This window comes from Athalia rosae, chromosome 2 (assembly GCF_917208135.1).
Source record: "Athalia rosae chromosome 2, iyAthRosa1.1, whole genome shotgun sequence".
NCBI lineage: Eukaryota > Metazoa > Arthropoda > Insecta > Hymenoptera > Athaliidae > Athalia > Athalia rosae.
Window position 1 is genome coordinate 11,728,892 of NC_064027.1, and position 18,071 is coordinate 11,746,962.

The window sequence follows — 18,071 nt, forward strand, 5'->3', positions numbered from 1 at the left end:
CATAGGGTAGAATACGTCAAACGGGCCGATTTTTCAATTACTTTTTCAGAACCTTACAAGACCTTCTCAATGTTCCAGGTGTTCCATGGAAACACGTTCGGAGCACTCGTCAAAGTTGCGGGTTCAAATATCTTGACTCTGAAAACTGAAAAACACAATTCCGGTGGAGGAGACTTTTATGCAACACGGAAACAATTGCATGAAAAGTCAAAACGAGTTTCATAGTTTTTCCAAAATTTCCAACTCGATCGGTCAAAACGTCAAATATACGTGCGAATTACGTGGCGCAACATTTACAGAAACTTTTCAATCTCTATAATATTCTGCGGTATTTTATAACGGGAAGACATATTTGAGGTTCGTAAATCGCATATTATTACGATAAATTTAAGCTCGAGATGGATATTACATACATAGGTATATCGTAGGTACGCGTCGTGTACCTACATAACAGATATATTATACAAGTTATGTGTGAATTACCGGATCTACTGTGGTCTGTGGGATATGGATTTACCTCAGAAACGGTGTAACTTGTGTGGTTATTCTGCGGTTCCCGTATACCTCAAGTTGTGCGGAGCCGGTGTACGTACAGTTGCTACTGGTTCTCGTCGTGAACCGACGTGGATCGATTGAACTGTGATTATTGACGACGGTTGAATCTACCAAATTACCCTGGATTGTTTGAACAGCTTCCGAAACCGTTCACCGGACCGGAAACGTGAGAGAAGGTTCCCTTTTATCCGGTTCTGATTAATTAACCGAATTTCACTGTATGTATAACACATACCTTATCCATGCGGATGTGAAAAGAGGAGTTTAGTTTTTCGTTCGAAAAATCTAATGGTAAACTTCATGAAATACATGCGGTGAGAATCTGGCGTGTACGACCGCCACGGGTTTTCCAACTGCGGGATGAAAATTATCCTAAATTTTGCACAATTGGAATACTCGGCTATTTTTTGCCGGGATAATGTTCCGTTTTTTCGAAGAATTTCATCCAGATATGACATAATTTTGAAGTAACTGCAAATCGCTTTTCCGAAGCGAGCGTCAATATAGCCCCGTAAATTTATCGGCCATATTGTTTACATTTGTTGTAGAGTTACGTTCTTCCGGCGAGACAGAAAACTTGAATTTTTCTTCCAATATGGCGGAACTATGCCTCTGAAGTTTGAATCCTTCCAAACATCAAAACAATTTAAAAGATTCCCGAAGAAAGATTTTCCCGCAGAGGGTTCATTTAATCGCGGAAGCGTGATTCCGATGTTTTTTTAATTTTTATGCCCTAATCGCATCATATTCTTACTTTTTGTAGGTTACGCCTTCCGTTCTCTGGCCTTCGATATACATATATTCTATTTTCATGCATATACAATAAAGTACTTTTCGTAAAAATGATTTGTTTGAAATTGACTTATTACTTTACTTGTTACTTTATTTCGTGGCTCGGAGACTTAACTTTCCTTCTGAAAAATGAGAAACACCGTGATATAAAAAGAAAATAAGACCAATAAGACGACAGGAAAAATGGTTTGAAATAAAAATACAAAATAAACAATGAAAATAACAACTGAAGTATAAACGAGGATAAAACTTCCGGGATGCAAAATTTCGCGCTAAAATATTTGCGCTTTCGCGCCTCTGGTATATATGTATTATACTATGTACTCACATTTATACATTTAATACTCTAAATGGTATGGATGTATATAACGTACATATCCCTACTTTCGCTGCCGTTTGTATGTATACGCAAAAGTGGAACCGTTGATTTTATTTTATTACGAATCATAAATTTTCAATGACTTTGACGAAGAGAGTTCATAAATATTTTAGTAGGCTTTTCAGAGTGTAGAGAAAATATATAGGTCTCTCTGAAGTAATCCTTGCTAAAGTTTTCCATGATTAACGAAGCTAAAACCACATAAGTAGATACTATTACCGATTCAAATGCCACCTTCAGTGTCGTATCCTGTGCATAGTCCTCACGTATTTTCCCACGTCCGATATATTTTCGACGTACCTATGGATATTATGCTCGCACCTTCCAATTTAAACCTATGTAAATACATCTCTGCGATCGGGAAGAATATTCAACGACTACGAAATTCATTCAATCGCAAAACTTTCTGTCATCTTCAACTCACAGATGTATACTTCGGATACGCGTTGTACGTGCAGAGTTGACCAAAATTTCCTAGGAGAGTCCTTTCATTAGCGATGATAATTTACCTTGCCCATACGACCCCCACGATGTTTGCTTAAGGGGTGGCTGAAGAGAAACTGGTTAATTTTATCACAAATTGTGGAATTTTATTTTCAGGAAACCGGAAAAATTGTAGCTTTCGTGCAAATTTTGAAAATATACCTACTCAGGATGATTTTTAGAACTACAGATTTTCAAAGATAACTTGGACGAACATTCGCCAAAATTTAAGGTTATGATGCATTCACCTCGGAGTTCATTTCCCCGATCGGAGTTGGTCTAATTTTTTCAGCTCAAAATCCTAATGGAATATCAAAAGTCTGAAATGGCAAATTAGAGATTTTCTGAATTTTCAAGGATTGCATGAAAGCTCTAATTTCCTAATTTCAATCGAAATGTAAAGATTGGACTGAATTTGTTCCTGCGTTCAACTTCTGATCACACGTGTAAACATACTTTCTTCCGAGTCACCCGGTCTGTTATACAAACGATGTAAGTATCACATTCCGGGATCCGTAATTAGCTGCGTGGAGCAACTCGCAAGAGAGACGTCCTTCGGGCAAATTTGGCTGAGAATTTCTCAGTCAAGGTGTACGAAAACTCCAGAGTCAAAGCGAAGTAAGACATATAGAGGATAAGTATATACACCTACGTATGTATCAGTATTACGTCTGTATAATGTTTCTCTTTGCCAGAGACAGCTCGGTAAATACGAATTTAAATGATGCACGATTAGGATAACAGGACGACGCATTCGGAATGACGGGTCGAATTCGCTCGAAAATTGTTCGTCACATTGAAAAGATGGTTCAGGCTAAGACTGTAGGATTTTGAATCGATCGAACTCTGGAGACCCTAGAAGTTCGGTCTGAACTACTTATTATCCGACACGACGAATCGTTATAATTAAATCTCTCGTTTGAAATTGAACACCCGGTATGCCGGTAAATTGCAAGTGCAATAAGAGGAAGTGTTGAGTTACACTAGGCTCTAATGTAAGTCCGTTTCTGGCTATAAGTCCTCGGATACCGTGTGGCGCAAAGAATAAAAATATGCTAAGAAAATAACGTTGGAATACGACTACGTAAAGAGGGGTTGTTCTGCTATGGGTGCTACACATCCACATGCTCGCGCTCCGCATAAAATAGACACGATTCCGCGAGTCAAGAGTTGGTTCTCTGCACTGCGGGGTTGGAATTTATTTCCTCCAACGCTGCTTGAACCACCATGTTCCCTTGTTCGCAAACGCGCTGAAAAATTAAAGATAGCGCGAGAAAAGAGAAGCGAAAGACGAGGAGAAAAAATACAAAAGAATCGCATTGAAAAAAGTCACAATAAAAATCGAATAGAGTAAGAAGAAAAAGAGAATAACAACCGTAACAAGAACTAACAGTAGGTAAAGGGAAAAGATATAGTAAAAAAACATGAAGAAAAAAACGACAGATTAATTGTAAGAGATGCTGCTCTCAACTTTTTAACCGATGCAGCTCATACATGTATCTGTAGCAGTTTCAGTTCTTTCTAAGCCGTTAAAAACCACCGTACCGCAACTACGTGAAGCTACTCTTTAGTGTATAGCTGCCAGGATAAAGACCAGGAAATATTACGGTTACATAAACAGAATAGGAAGGTGTGTTGAAATTATTGTAGACAGAATGTATTCCCAGCCACTTCGTGGCTATCAGATATTTCAGAGAAAGAAGAAGATAAAAAAAAGCACAACGAGAGGGTATCCCAGCAATCGCCTAATTTTGGTGAAGTTTTAAATCACTCTACGACCGTTTGTAAACAATAGGTGTTACAGAGCTAGGTTTACGTTTATCTGTATTTTCTTTGGTTCAGCTGCGAGCTAAAAAATATTTACATGCAGAGATGTAGGTGCGAGTCGATCGATTTTCGGACAAGTTGCGCAATACATCTTACGTTCGATAGAGAATCGGGTCTTCGGTATTGTGTCGAAGTAAAAATACGTTCGTTCGAGGTATTGTGCCTCAAAATGCTATTATTCATTCACGCTTGGATTTCACGAAAACTGCGATTATATTATATCTTCGTAAGAGAAAAAGTAAGGAGAGAAAAAAAGGGGCGGGAGGGAAAAAAGAGAGGACAAAAACCACCACCGTCACGTCTCGTTCAGGTACAAGCAAATTTTTTTTTACCAAAGCGTGACGAACAATTCGGTTTTCGCAGACGTGCGACCGGCGATTCCACGTAAAATTGCGCAGTCTCGAAACACCCACTTTTTCTCGCAGTATACTCGGAGGTTGGTGCCTGAGGAAATAATTAGCGTCTTAGAGGTGTTCCGAGAGTTATAAAAAGTCAATTAAAACGGTGAAAGTGAAAAATAAGATTGGAAGCTTTTACTCGGTGATTTCGTCAAATTTTTCTTGATAAACTAAACAGACATAAATCCGTGTTGAAATTTCGGCACAATTGAACTAAATTGGCCGTATTTCCGATGCGAACTGCCGTAAAATACCTGCGATGAATGATAATTGAGACGTAGGTAGACGCGAATATTTTAACCCGGGTGAGGCAAAATATTTAGCGCAATGCGTATACTAATTACCGTTATTATACTGTCCTAAAAACTGAGTCGTTCTGGGAGAATTTAGAGTTTTGCGACCCTAGAAGTTCATGAAAATCCCCGTCAGGACATTCGCGGCACTCTTGCCCGCAGTTCGTAATATACGTATAATATTATTCGCTTAATTCTTGGATAATTTTCTGTGAAACGTAACGAACATATACAGGTGTAGATATGTGTGTAGTAGCCTCCACCCCTTTTAGATTTAAATTCCAAAAATTTCAGCCTTATCTTCGCCGGCTGAATTTTTTAAATTTCGATCCTTGACTTATCTCACGTTTCGTCCGCACCACTTCATCCATCCACTCGGTTCGTAACTATTGCAACGAGAATTATTACAGTCCTTATCTCGATCTATTATTCTCACCAACAATAAACATCGTCGACATCAAACATTTTAACCGTTAATCACGGTTTACCGGGGTCCATATAATACCGCAACGAAAAAATTTGTACGACTTACCGTTACACGTCAGTTCGTACATTCGTTGTCCCAGAGGGGAGAAAAAGCTCGGTCAAAGGTTCAACGGAAATTGTATTCAGAACGATTAACATGTGAACCGCGACCGATAAAAAGTGTTTCACGTGTACAAACACTCGGCGGATGAACAGTTTTGTAAAACAGCAAAGTTCCGTCAATTTCTAACGTTAACTCCACGCTTTTTATTCCGAGAAAAAAGTTCCGGAGACTCGGTTAAAAAATTCGAACTTCGATAGTTCGTACTTCTATTTCCTTTGCGCTGACATAAGTCGAAATTGTCGTTTTTTTTTTCTCCGTTTGTTCATCGAATCAGTTATCGAGGTATTTTTTAATTCATCTTGGCTTTCAAGTTTGCGCTCAGCGGTATGATTCTTCTTTTCAATCTACTATGGAGCGGCTGAAGAACCGCGAACGAGGGCACCCGGTGCTCGGTGTAATATACGTAGGTGGGTTCCTCTCGCGCGGATGTGCCAATCGGGTTTCATCGACTTCCGAGGATAGCAATGGAAAACCAACTTCATTACTAATCTCACTATTGAGCTCAGCGGCAGCGGTAGCTAAATCGAGCTTCCTTCTTCCCCCTCAATGCACCGCTACCGACGCGGCGCTATCCTTATCCGTCTGCAGCGTGACCAAAAAAGATTGAAAAAGTTTCTTCTACTTGAGGAAAAAACTGGAGAGAAGACGAGATTGGGTTATCCGGATTTTCGGCTCTCCTGCATGCGCTCTCGTTTCTGGAACTCGAGTTCCCCTGACCCTACAAACCATATTTCCTCGCACAGACACCGACGTGTCCCCTCATTGTTTCGGCTTAATACCTCCATAAATGACGACTAACTAAGCAAGCACGTGCAGAAATAACGCTGCACAAGAGGAGACGGTCGGTCCGTGATACGTATTTACATATAATATAGGTTGCACAGTCGACGATGACTTCGGGGGGAACGAGGCACAATTAGAATTATGTCAGGCGAAATGAACAGCGAGAGACCCCGAAGTGTTCGAGGTGACGTTATATGCATATATATTTGATTTGCACAATGAGATCTCCATTTGTTTCAAGCTCGTGGGGGAACAGTTACGTGACTACGTTATATCTTGATAAAGTTCCGACCACGGTGTTATCCCATTGTTGCAGCTGTGAATGGCCGTCTTATTACCGTCTGCAAGATTGAACTAATAAAAACTAGATCTTTTACTGACTTCTAATGACAACTGCGCCCGCGGCTCCTCGTGGACATCTTCGACATGGTATCCGGCGGAACCTGAAACAAGGAAGAATAAATGGCCACCCCCTCCGTTGCCGAAGTTTCCCTGAAAGGAGATTCGATTCGCTGATCTTTAGGCACAACTTTTCAAGCGGAAGAGACGCCGCGTTGTTTTTTGCACGAGAGCGGCGTCAGAATGATCAGAAGTATCGGAGGCACGAGGTGGTTCGGAGTACTTACTTTTGTACGAAACTTGTTCCGTCGCGTCACGTTTTTAAAATGTCAATTGGCCGGACGACGGCATGCTCATGTAATCTGCAGGAAACGTCGAGAATGATTATCTGCTCTCGTTCAACGGGCGCTCTTCAGGTCCTAATTAAATTGCTGAGGCAGCTACAATCTTTCATTTTACACTCCGAACCCCGCAGCCGTTATAAAATTTCATTATTCACCCTTTTGAAGGTTCGATCAGGTTTCACGTCACGACGCTTGTGGTATTTCGCATGCTTACGACGATACATTGTAATAATTCACACCGTCCCCCGAACTTCGAGAAGCTCGAATCACGAGGTGCGTTTTTCACGCGGTTTATTATACGTGATGTAACGTACCTTATTCACGTGTTTTATTACGTTGTCGCGATGGATGACGACGTGAATTCGAAAGCTATTAAACTCACGTCGTCGGAACATTAACCGAGTACACCGGATGTATAATTTAAACAATCCTCTCCGGTACCGCAAGTTGGTACAGCCTGGAGCTACGCAGCCGTTTTCAATTGTGGTACCAGCCGAGTGTTGCGAGCTAATACTAATCTGCTAGACAGGTGAACCTTACCGCGAGATGCTTGAGCGTCTTGTAAACTCGTCTGGTATATATCACGGGAAATGGAATAAACGTTAGCACCCGAAAACGTCACCCGCGATCGTTACGTCGTCGTAACACACCTTGATAACGCGGCAATGTTTTAAGCATTTTTCATTCTCAATTTCCATACGAAAGTGGCCATGCATTCATACGACGGAGCAAAAAAGGAGCACTTTTTTGCCTTGGGGCACGAAAGTGGTTTTTTTCTTGTATCGCGTTGCTCGGACTCGAATTTGTACGTTACGTGAAAAAAAAAAAAAAAAAATTGCGGAAGGTTTACCGGAACACCCAGAGCTGAAAAAAAAAATGTTGAATCGTGATTGTGCGAAAGAGCTTTCGTTGTCCGATCAATGGGATACGCAGATAACGAGTGAAAACTCTACATTCCAATTTAATGGCCACCCGGTTCTTTTAAATATTCAAACATGTACAGTGTTTCCGTAGCTAAGCCGGGGTTTGATTGAAGTAATTATTCGATGAATCCAAGTAAGTTACCTTAATATACTTGGAACAGCTCTCGCTCCTGCGGCGTATCTTGTTTGCGAATCCAACCTCCATCCACCGCCATTACGGTGCTTGCGGATCTTTCGTGTACATACCTATTAACCGCGTGTATTGGAAAGTTTACACCGAAGGCGTTCGACGGATCATTTCTTAACCAGAAGGGTGTATCTTTCGCTTATAGGGTCTCTAGACGTACAGAGTTATGCCCATCTGTAAATGTAACGTTTGCCACACACCGTGGAGCTCGGTATACGCGAAGCATTCGCAAAACCTCGTAATCTCATATACTTCCGTTGATGAAGTAACATTAATTATACGTTGAAGCGAACCCATAATTCGATTACCCATAGTTATACTGCAGTTAACAAACATCTGCTCCGAGTTAAAGTTCAAAATTGACGCGCGTATAATTCGCTTTTGATCCCAGAGAGAGATCCAATTCCCGATCGAACAATAAGGTGCGACCCGTTCGCGGCGAACCCAAACTGATAACAAAGGCGAGAGCTTGTTACAATTTTACCCGTTCTACCCCGAAAAATGAAACACTCCGAGTTTGTAGTTCGGTAGACGCGGTACAAAGTGTAACTTTGAAATTGAAATAAAGGATGCTTGAGGCTCCAACATTTCTTGAAAGTGCGTTTATCCGGATACCCGAAGCGGGTAGATGTACGACAGGGGAGTCAAGTTTCCAAAGCTGTTATGTCACAGATATCATAATTGTTATTTGTTTCACGTTCACGAGAGCATGCAGCTGATTATGAGGAGTCTTGTAGTAATTGTTTGTTCTGGAAAGCAATTAAATTGTTCAACTTTTCCTTCGGGTGTACGTATCTTCAGTTTTACTTGCGAGAAATAATGATTATTAAATACAATCCACATAACTATTTATACCATACCATAGATATCTCTATGGTTCCACCTTCACCCGGCAATACGCGGCGGAACTAGGTCGAATCGTATTGCACCGGGACAGAATCGCGCGACAGCTATATGTACAATTCCATCGTGAGTTTGTTCACTCGAAAAAGAAAAAGAAAAAAACAATCAAGATTAATATCAAAATTTCTACCGTTCTTTGTCCGAACGACGATAAAATTTGTCCGTGCATCGACTAGATTCACATGCGCGTATGAGTTATATGTACACAGACCGTGATCATAAGTAGAGCATTTAAACATTGCGCGATTTGATTTAGGTTCGCGCAAAATATCCCTAGTCGAATTTACAGCAGCGCCACAGCAAAGGTAGGGGGATCGCATCGACCGGCCACGATCTGTCATGATCCACGGCGTGTTTACCGAAAATATTTATTTAATTGAATTGAAGAATTTAATTGATTGGCTTTGAAGGAAGTAGCCGCATGGGTTATTCCTCCCATGGTTGTCCAGAATATTAAAAAATTTAACTTAATGATTATGAGCGTCGGCTAGCCTAGCGAGTAGCGTTGTGGATTACTACTCAGACGTTCGAGGTTCGAGCCCGGGTTGGGGAAAAGTTTTTATCTTCGCAAAATTAAAAACTTACGTCTCGGCAAATTAAAATTCGCTCCCTGCTCAGTGATGGCGCGGTAGTAGGGAAAAAAGTAGCACTTACGTCACCGAAAGCAGGGACGGGAACACGCACTCTCGAGCAGGGTAGGAAAAAAAAATAATAACAACGACAACGACGACAACGATAAAAACAACGACTACAACAATAATTACAACGACAACACAATCAACAATGACGACAGCAACAAATACACAACTATAACAACGACAATAACAACGATTATGACAACAACGACAACGACAACGACAACGATGACAACGATAAAAACGACTACAACAATAATTACAACGACAACAAAATCAACAATAACAACAGCAACAAATACACAACTACAACGACGACAATAACAACGATTATGACAACAACGACAACGACAACAATAACAACGACTATGACAACTACAACGATAATGACAACTACAATTACATCAACAATAACAACTGCAACAATAACAGCAACAACGACAACAAGTACAACAGCAACGACAACAAGGACAACGACAATGACAATGACAACGATAGTACACCGACCGTGTTAACAAGTGAAATATGTTAACACGACGCTATATTTACAACAGCGCCACAGCAGAGGTGGGGGGATCGCATCGACCGGCCACGATCTGTTATGATCCACGGCGTGTCTACCGAAAATATTAGAATCTATCTGTCGATAATATCGTAGAAACCACGACGGATGTTGTTATTTCGGTCAGAGGAATGATACGGTGAATTAAATAGGATAGGATGATCTCCGTCGATGACAGAGTAAACACTTGCCATTGATGCATTCGAAATGAGTGTTGTAAGAAAAAGACAATGAACGAGATGCATTAAGGATAATAATTGCATGCTAACTTCTAACTGCTAACTGCTTCAAACTGCTAACGCATCTCGTTCATCGTTAAATCATCATTGAATGGCTGTATCAGTTTCGTGAGGTCAAGACGCCGCGGATCATGACAGATCGCGGCCGGTTGATGCGAGTTGAGCGGCGCCGGATCCCCCGACCTCTGCTGTGGCACTGCTGTAAATTCGATTAGGGATATTTTGCGCGAACCTGAATCAAATCGCGCAATGTTCACATCTTCCACTCATGATCACGGTTTGTGTATATACGTACTCGTCCAGGAACCATCTGAAAATGTTTAAGCTATAAATTGATTAAAAACATTACTCCTACTCCACTTCGTGCATATCCCGATTGATCTATACTCTGATACCGATCGATTCCAATTGCTATTTGATCATTAACGTTATCCATGGGGGTGATACGTCACAGCTAAATAATATCACGTATTGTAACGTTTGGATTTTAATTGGAAAAATGGGATCCGCAGTTATCTCTATATGAAAAATAAAACAACAGGAAAAGATCGATAAATGAGCAATTATTTTTCTTTTACAGTAAAGGTTATATCGCCTGCACCTTTTCCCCCATCGATTTATTTCATCTCATTTTTGCTGTGAAAAGTAATTTCCAGGTAATCCATATGTGATGGTAAATTTTTCATTTTTCGTAAACGACGTTCTGCAGTGAAGAGTAACGTGAGGAAGACGAGGTTCGCTTGTTCCTGTAGAAAGAAATTGAAGATTTTCGGATGGGGAAGAATTTTTTTTCCTTTATTTCTCCATTTCGCACACAGTCCGCGATGTATCTGACGATTGATTCAATAAATTATGAACCCCGCGTCATGATAATTTGGCACAATTTGAATCGTACTCGATTTCAGTAGATTTTCATCCATAATTCATAATTCACAGTAGGCAGGCGTTAATCCCTAATTCTTTTGTAGCCGTGATTTTAATAATTATGGTAAAGCCTCCCGCTCTTGTCTACCATAATGTGGAGGGAATTGTTCATCCGTTGTTTAAACCGCTTATAGAATATCCTGTACCATCTGAAAATCCACACCCTGCAGCCACCGCATTTCTAATTAGGATTCGCTTCGTTTATGTAATCTCGCAAGATATGTAATATGCATATATATATCTATTCCCCCCCATCTGGGGTTTCATTTTAACACCGTATCAAATACCAAGATAAAAACTGAAGATTGCACGCCGTGTCTATGGTTAACGTGCAACTTTAGATTTATTTTCTCTTGTCACACCAACGATCACGTCGTACGTATGCAATGTCTACATACACATTGCACATATAGGTGCATATATATGCTATATGATGTTTGCCAACCACGACAAATATTTGCCTAAAAGATACAGATATAGAGATTCCTCTACGTGATAGAAATTTATGGACGGTTGGGTTTTCCAATACTTTCAACGGTTCGCGATTTTTTTTTCATTTTTTTTATTTTATGCTCCCTTGTTTTTTTTCTCCAACTCTTTTTTATTTTTATGTCATCACAGCTATCACGAACTATCGCTACATCAGCACTGTCGTCGGCCCCAACGGCATCAGGTAAGAGAGAAGAAAAAAAAAAAGAACTAGACATAAGGGTGTACTATACATACGGTCTGCATGTACCTGGATATACGTACATCCTCCAGCTAAGGGTGAAAACTATTTTCTCGACGTCATAAATACCGCTTTAAATGACCTGTAACGAACGTATAGAGTGACGGCGGAGACGACAGCCCCTTCTCCTTAAATCGGCCGTATTACGTATGATACCTGAAGATATTTTTCTACTTTTATTGCCCGCTGCAGGGCGGGCATGTGGATGGAATCGCTGATAGAAAAGTTATGACTCCGGGCATACCCGGCTACCTAGGGGGTGCGGAGCAAACTGTAATGGCAAGACCTTTCCACTGGGTCAACGATTTGTTCGACATGTCAAGCGAATTTGAGTGCACAGCTGCGGTACGTACTAGTGTCCACGTAGTAGTCGGGGGGAAAAAATGTTCGATTATACGTATAATGTTATAGATATGTTCCGTCGAAATTTACTTATCGTTTTACAATAATCTATAACGTGAATTGAAGATGGTCCTCTTTTAGGAGATTACATCGAGAGCTATAAGAAACCAGAGAGACGTAATCAATGGGGAGGGTCGGAGAAAATTGAAAAAGTGTGAAAATTACGTTAGTTATTTAACTTTGTTCGGAAATGCCGGCAATCTTTCGAATCGCTTCGAATTTTCAGAAATACGCCCTTACGCTGATAACGAGAAATGGTAGGACGACGTTTCGCAAGACTTTGGCACTCGCCAAAAGGACGCAAGTCACCAAAAATCAAAATAATCGAATTCTTCAATCTCATGATAGAACTGCAATTATCGCGATCAATTTCAGGTGGTAATTTTTCTTTTTTTAATTCGCAACGTGTATCCGTTTCTACGTAGCTACGATCACCGAAAGTATAATATGTTACGGAATTGGAATATGCGGAATACAGTACAATTAGGACTGTACTTGTATTGCAATAAGAGATTTATCTAATAAATATGTTCAATATTCATTACATGATACGCCGAATTTATTATTATATACTTCACGGTCAGAGCGAATGGAATATCATACGCGTGTAATGTATGTGCATATGTATTCATCCATGACGTGTGTATTCGTCGAGCAAATATTAGAATAATTTATTCACCTGGAATAACCGGTTGAAAAAAAAAAGTAGAATTTCGATCGGATAAACTGAAATATATGGCAGTCGAATACGTATTTGAGACAATAATTCATATTTCCATAGATTAAACTACACGTCATTATGTAATCCGTACGATAGCTCGGCTAAATTTATATTCCACGATGACGTGAAATTACATCACGAGTCGCAAATTTGTGCTACCTCCGATGTGGTATAACCGGAAAAATGTAAGTTTCGCTACTCGAAATCTCTTGGATAAGGTCGACAAGATAAACACATAATCTTATACCCTGAATTTTGAGGGTCTCGAGGAGGAGGGATGTCGTTATAGCCCAAGAGGGTTGCAGGGCGGAGAGATTGCATATAAGCCTTGAGGGTGTATGACAAGAGTTTTGTCAATAAGTAATGCCAAAAGAAAAAATTGGAAATATCGTTCGTCGAGTGGTAGGTACACATTGTAAGGTGAGTTACACGCGAAGCTGGAAATCCATTATCCAACGTCCACCGATTTTTCCCCCAAAATTATTGACTCTGATGGACAGGCTGAGAAAGTTTTCACTTAAATTACGGAGTTTCCATCTCTCGCCTGTTTTTAGAAAAATCATTTTTTGGGAGATAACCCAGAGTTATAAATCACAGTAGACTCAAAACTAGGACGTAGATAATTTTAGAAATCGATCGGTCAATTGTAGATTGATTCGCACATATTGAAATTTACGATATCAAGTTATACGTATAATAACCGCAAGCTGCACGGCGGAAATTGAATCAGCACGACTAAATTACTCGAACCATGAATCAATGCCATCGATATTCAGTGGAAAAATAATTTACATCAACGCTACGCTGAATTCGTTCGTTCAACCGTTTCAGGATGTGACGACGCGTTGCGACTCGCTATATTATACGGGGCATTCGATACCAAACCGTTTCAATTTGAATTCCTTCCCATCTTTATTCCTTTTTTTTTTTCGTAGCTGAAACATTTCTTATCTCAGAAACCACATCTCAGAAATCTTTTCTCGGAATGCTTTCAGCAATTGCTCTCAAAGTCGTCAGTTCATATTCAAATTCCTGTAAATTCCTTCGGAGTTCAGAACTGTTTGAGATGACCCGAATAACATCCGTTGGTAGAGAAACAAAAAAAAAAAAAACTCGTTAAAACGAGAAGATATCCGAAATTTGATTTATTCTGAGCGTCGGTTACCTTCGATTGGAAGAATATCCTTACAATTAGGTGTGATCGTCGCAGGAAAAATTGGCGTGGATTCAAAAAATTGTTGAAGGTGCAGATCTTCTACGCTTTGACGTACACCTCGTATGAATGCGACGACTTTTTTCGGTGAGAAGGACTGTAAAAAAGAAAAAAAAGAATGAAGATCGTCGAGATTGCAGAATCCAGCTGGTGATTTGTGACGGAATACTCGGAATTCTGTAACGTGATCCGCGTCGCCCAACCCCGGTGAACATCCTGCGGACTTTGAAGATTTTTTTTCTATTCACGCGTCAAGACTCGATCTCGAACAAAGTGAATGAACCTTCGTTTTCCAGACACGAAGATAGCGGGTCCCACGTGACATCGTGTTTAATCAGCCCAGCAGCAGCCACGTCGTTCAAATCGCTATTCCGAACACCCCATAGTGCAAGTAAACCCGTTTAATCAAACTTTCGCCCCACGGCGTGCGACGCGGCGACTAGAACGAGTAAAGTCGCTTTGCAGTATGCGGGCAAAAAGGGATCGTTGGTAAATCGCTTTTGCACAGACATTGAACGCACAACGTCGTAGTTGACGATGTCGTCGTCGTCGTAGTCGTCGTCGTAGACAATAAACTTATACAATGAACGCAGAAATGACCTACGCAGATGCCTTTATAAAGTTGCTGACCTAACTAATCCTAGACATTTCATTCGAACAAGACTCGCAGACGTCTGCAGCGTTCCGTCGAATTGGTATAAAGTGCAATTGGGATGGCCGTTAAAATTCGAGTACCCACGTCGCACCCACACGTACGTACGTATGTACATCTCTTTTGAACATCGGGGACGGCTAGTCAAATGTCCAGCACATTCGTTACTTGCTTTACATCGAGTTATACGTGCGTCTATTCACGGTTCGCAAAATTGCTCGTTGCTTTCTCCACTTGTTTTATTACATTTTTATTCCATAAAATTTTGCACAGTGTGCGGAAAATTAATCGTCATAAACAACCTTGTTCAAATAATATATACCGCATAATAAAACTAACATAACAAATATGCTCGTTTTTTTTTTTTTATCCGTCGTAAACTTTTGGTCGAGTGTACTTCAAGATACATAAATTGAAAACATCGTGAAAACTGTAGTTTGTTTTTTTGTCGAATTTTTAATCGGTTACAAACAATTGTCAATTTTTACTCTAGAATCTCTAGTTTTGGGATTGTTGTCGAATCGATCCAATGGTATCGGTACTCCCGTCCCCTGTGCGTTAGTTTTTCTCTCCTTTTATTTTTCTCGCGATAATAAGAACGATGTTGTACGAATCGTTAACACAAAGACTGTCCACCGTGCCGCGAGTCGAGTACTTGGGGGTTTAGTAACTAAATTCTGAACTCAAGTTAACCCGGGAAGCAAGCTCTTAGGCACGTGTGAGCAGGGTTAAGTGGTTCCTATCTCATTACTGTGGGGGCTACTGCTCAAGACAGAAGTGTAGATACCTATAAGCACCTCACTATTCTAGTCGCGAAGATGAAACGCGAGGTTTATACCAACGTGGCATAATAATGGGACACATGATTCCCGCACGATTAAGCCTTACCAGGGACGTGAGAAAATCTTCCGATTCTTCCTCTCGGCCTTACTACGCGATCAGGCGAAACGCCGAGTCTTGGCATCGCCACAAGGGCTCGTTGTACGTCGACGCTTTTGCTCCTGGCAAACACCCTTTTGAGTGAAAATATATCCCGAAAATTACTCCTCGACGCTAGTCAATCCGGATAAAACTTGGATGGGTCGATCGATCGACGTTACCCAGCTTTTTGGATTTTCGGTAGCTGTGTATGAGAATGGAACTGGACGTTAATGATTTCGAGAAAAGAAAAATTTCGGCATGTCTGCCGTAATGAAAGATGTCAATTGACAAGGAATTCTTTTTTGATGAAGCCGAAACTTAATTTTCGCACCATCGAGTGATTCCCGTGACTCGCCTCGTCCTGATGTGTGTAAGAATCTCCGACACGATCGTCATTTAAAAGATTATAACGGTCTGAAAAGTTGATATTATGATTGAAGGCGTCGTGATAAGTACCGCATATTATAGTCGAGGTCTTTTCGAGCAAGTTTTTAAACGAGATGTTGCAGACGCGTATTAAAATACACTCCAGTTTTCTTTTATTTTCTCTCTCGTTTTCTCCAGCACTTTTATTCTCGTCATCCGGATGAGCCAAACTATGCACAAGTTATTCCTTTGAGAAGTATCCGCAGAGTAAATCTGCCGGTTTGAATCGCAAATTTTTTTGCCCTAGTTTGATGGCGCGGGATAACTTGTGACGGTTATAATCAGATCGTCGGTTCATCGTGATACTGTACATCGGCTGTTGGCTTTCCAAAAATTATTCGACTACCAGAAATACCTATATCTCCTACACTTTTGTTTCGAATAATTTGAATGACAATTTTTTTCGAACGTGTCCCCCCAGTGACACGGCGTGCTATACTCATCTGAAGAGCACGAAATATATGCTTCCGTTTTCAATAGCAATACTTGAGTAAAATTTTCTTTACATATTGACGTTAATTACCAAAGATCACGAACTGCGGTCGGGATACCGACAATGAGAAATATTTAAGAACGCGTAAACAAGCTCTCTTATATATACCAATCAACTCGTCGTCCCTCCGATAAGCCACCTTATTTTTTCAACTGATTGAATATATTAAGGATTTCGAGAAGGTGGGGCACCGAGAAATTTATGCGCCTTGTTCCAGAGTTCCCCCAAATTTGATCATTGATTCTTTATGGTATCCGATCGTTCGGAACGTGGTAATGAAATTTAGAGCTCTCTCTTTGAATTTACTGGAAAAACTAATCGACGCTTACGAAATCATCTCTTATGTAATACGATATCGATTCCACGGACCAAATTACGTTCGACGACTCGTCAACGTCCGATATAAATCGTGACACCGTATGTACGTACGTACGTACTGCGAACGAATATTGAAAAAGTTTTTACTGAAAAATTACTCGGAAAACGAAAGCGGGCAATAAAATCTAAAAGTTGAGGATCCTCTTTTATGCATAATACGTTACGAACGTGGTACATGCTTGGGAAGGAGGAAGCACCGTTTGATAAAACGGGTGAAAAAGTGTCTTCATAAAGCGTATATTGGAAGATCGGTATACCATGGGGTTGCTTGTAGCGAGTATAGTATGTATAAAGCACATACGTGAGTATCCAAGAATGTTGTGACAGCTTAGCGAGGACGTGCCGGAAAATTTATTGCTTCACCGTGTTACAGTAACAAAGTATAGCGGTCCCGACCAACGAGTATCCTTATACTTATATCGAGATCTAAAAGACCTGGGAAAGGTTGATGGGTGCGTAAATTTCACCTGTATTACCACCGTAAAGACGCTGGTCACGTTCAGCGTATTTATCCTAAGAGTTAAACGTGCGGCAGACCGTATAACTCACAATCAGTAGAACGCCTTTAAAAAGTGCAGATCCTTATGATGAGTTCGGCAAATTTTTCTCGACATCCTCGAAGCCAACCGCAATTTTTATCCTCGTTCGATGGGATGGTGTGTTTCGAATGGTTCCTCGCTTTGGAATGAACATTTCTTACCCACATGTTGAAAATTTTGGTACGGTTCCAAAAGAATGTCGGTCTAGATTATCGAAGAATCTGAGGTAATCCAGGGCGAAATGAATGGTGCGTGAAATTTTTCGACAAATATGATCGATCTGAGACCTGAAAGTTTGATCAAATTGATCGATTACGTGGTTCGGTAATGTTCGAAGGACAGGCACATCGGCATTGTTTCGCGACACAATTACCCGCAACTCGGATAGTCGAGTGTTAGATGTGCGGCTGTAGAGGTGGTCAAAGGGTCAAAGGATTCCCG

At 40.6% G+C, this 18,071-nt stretch overlaps 1 protein-coding gene and 2 long non-coding RNA genes across 5 annotated transcripts in view; 2 read left to right on the top strand and 1 right to left on the bottom strand.

Annotated features, from left to right (window-relative positions):
• The window catches only part of LOC105683085, a 52,694-nt gene that overhangs the window by 8,450 nt on the left and 26,173 nt on the right, over positions 1–18,071 (top strand). The window lies entirely within an intron of this gene.
• On the top strand, positions 10,601–12,641 carry LOC125499892. Its single transcript, XR_007276929.1, has 3 exons — positions 10,601–12,230; positions 12,369–12,439; positions 12,514–12,641. It is a non-coding gene; the product is annotated as an uncharacterized LOC125499892 (long non-coding RNA).
• Positions 13,914–14,803, bottom strand: LOC125499891. The gene is made up of 3 exons (XR_007276928.1): positions 14,505–14,803; positions 14,174–14,318; positions 13,914–14,050 (listed from the first exon to the last, which is right to left on the bottom strand). It is a non-coding gene; the product is annotated as an uncharacterized LOC125499891 (long non-coding RNA).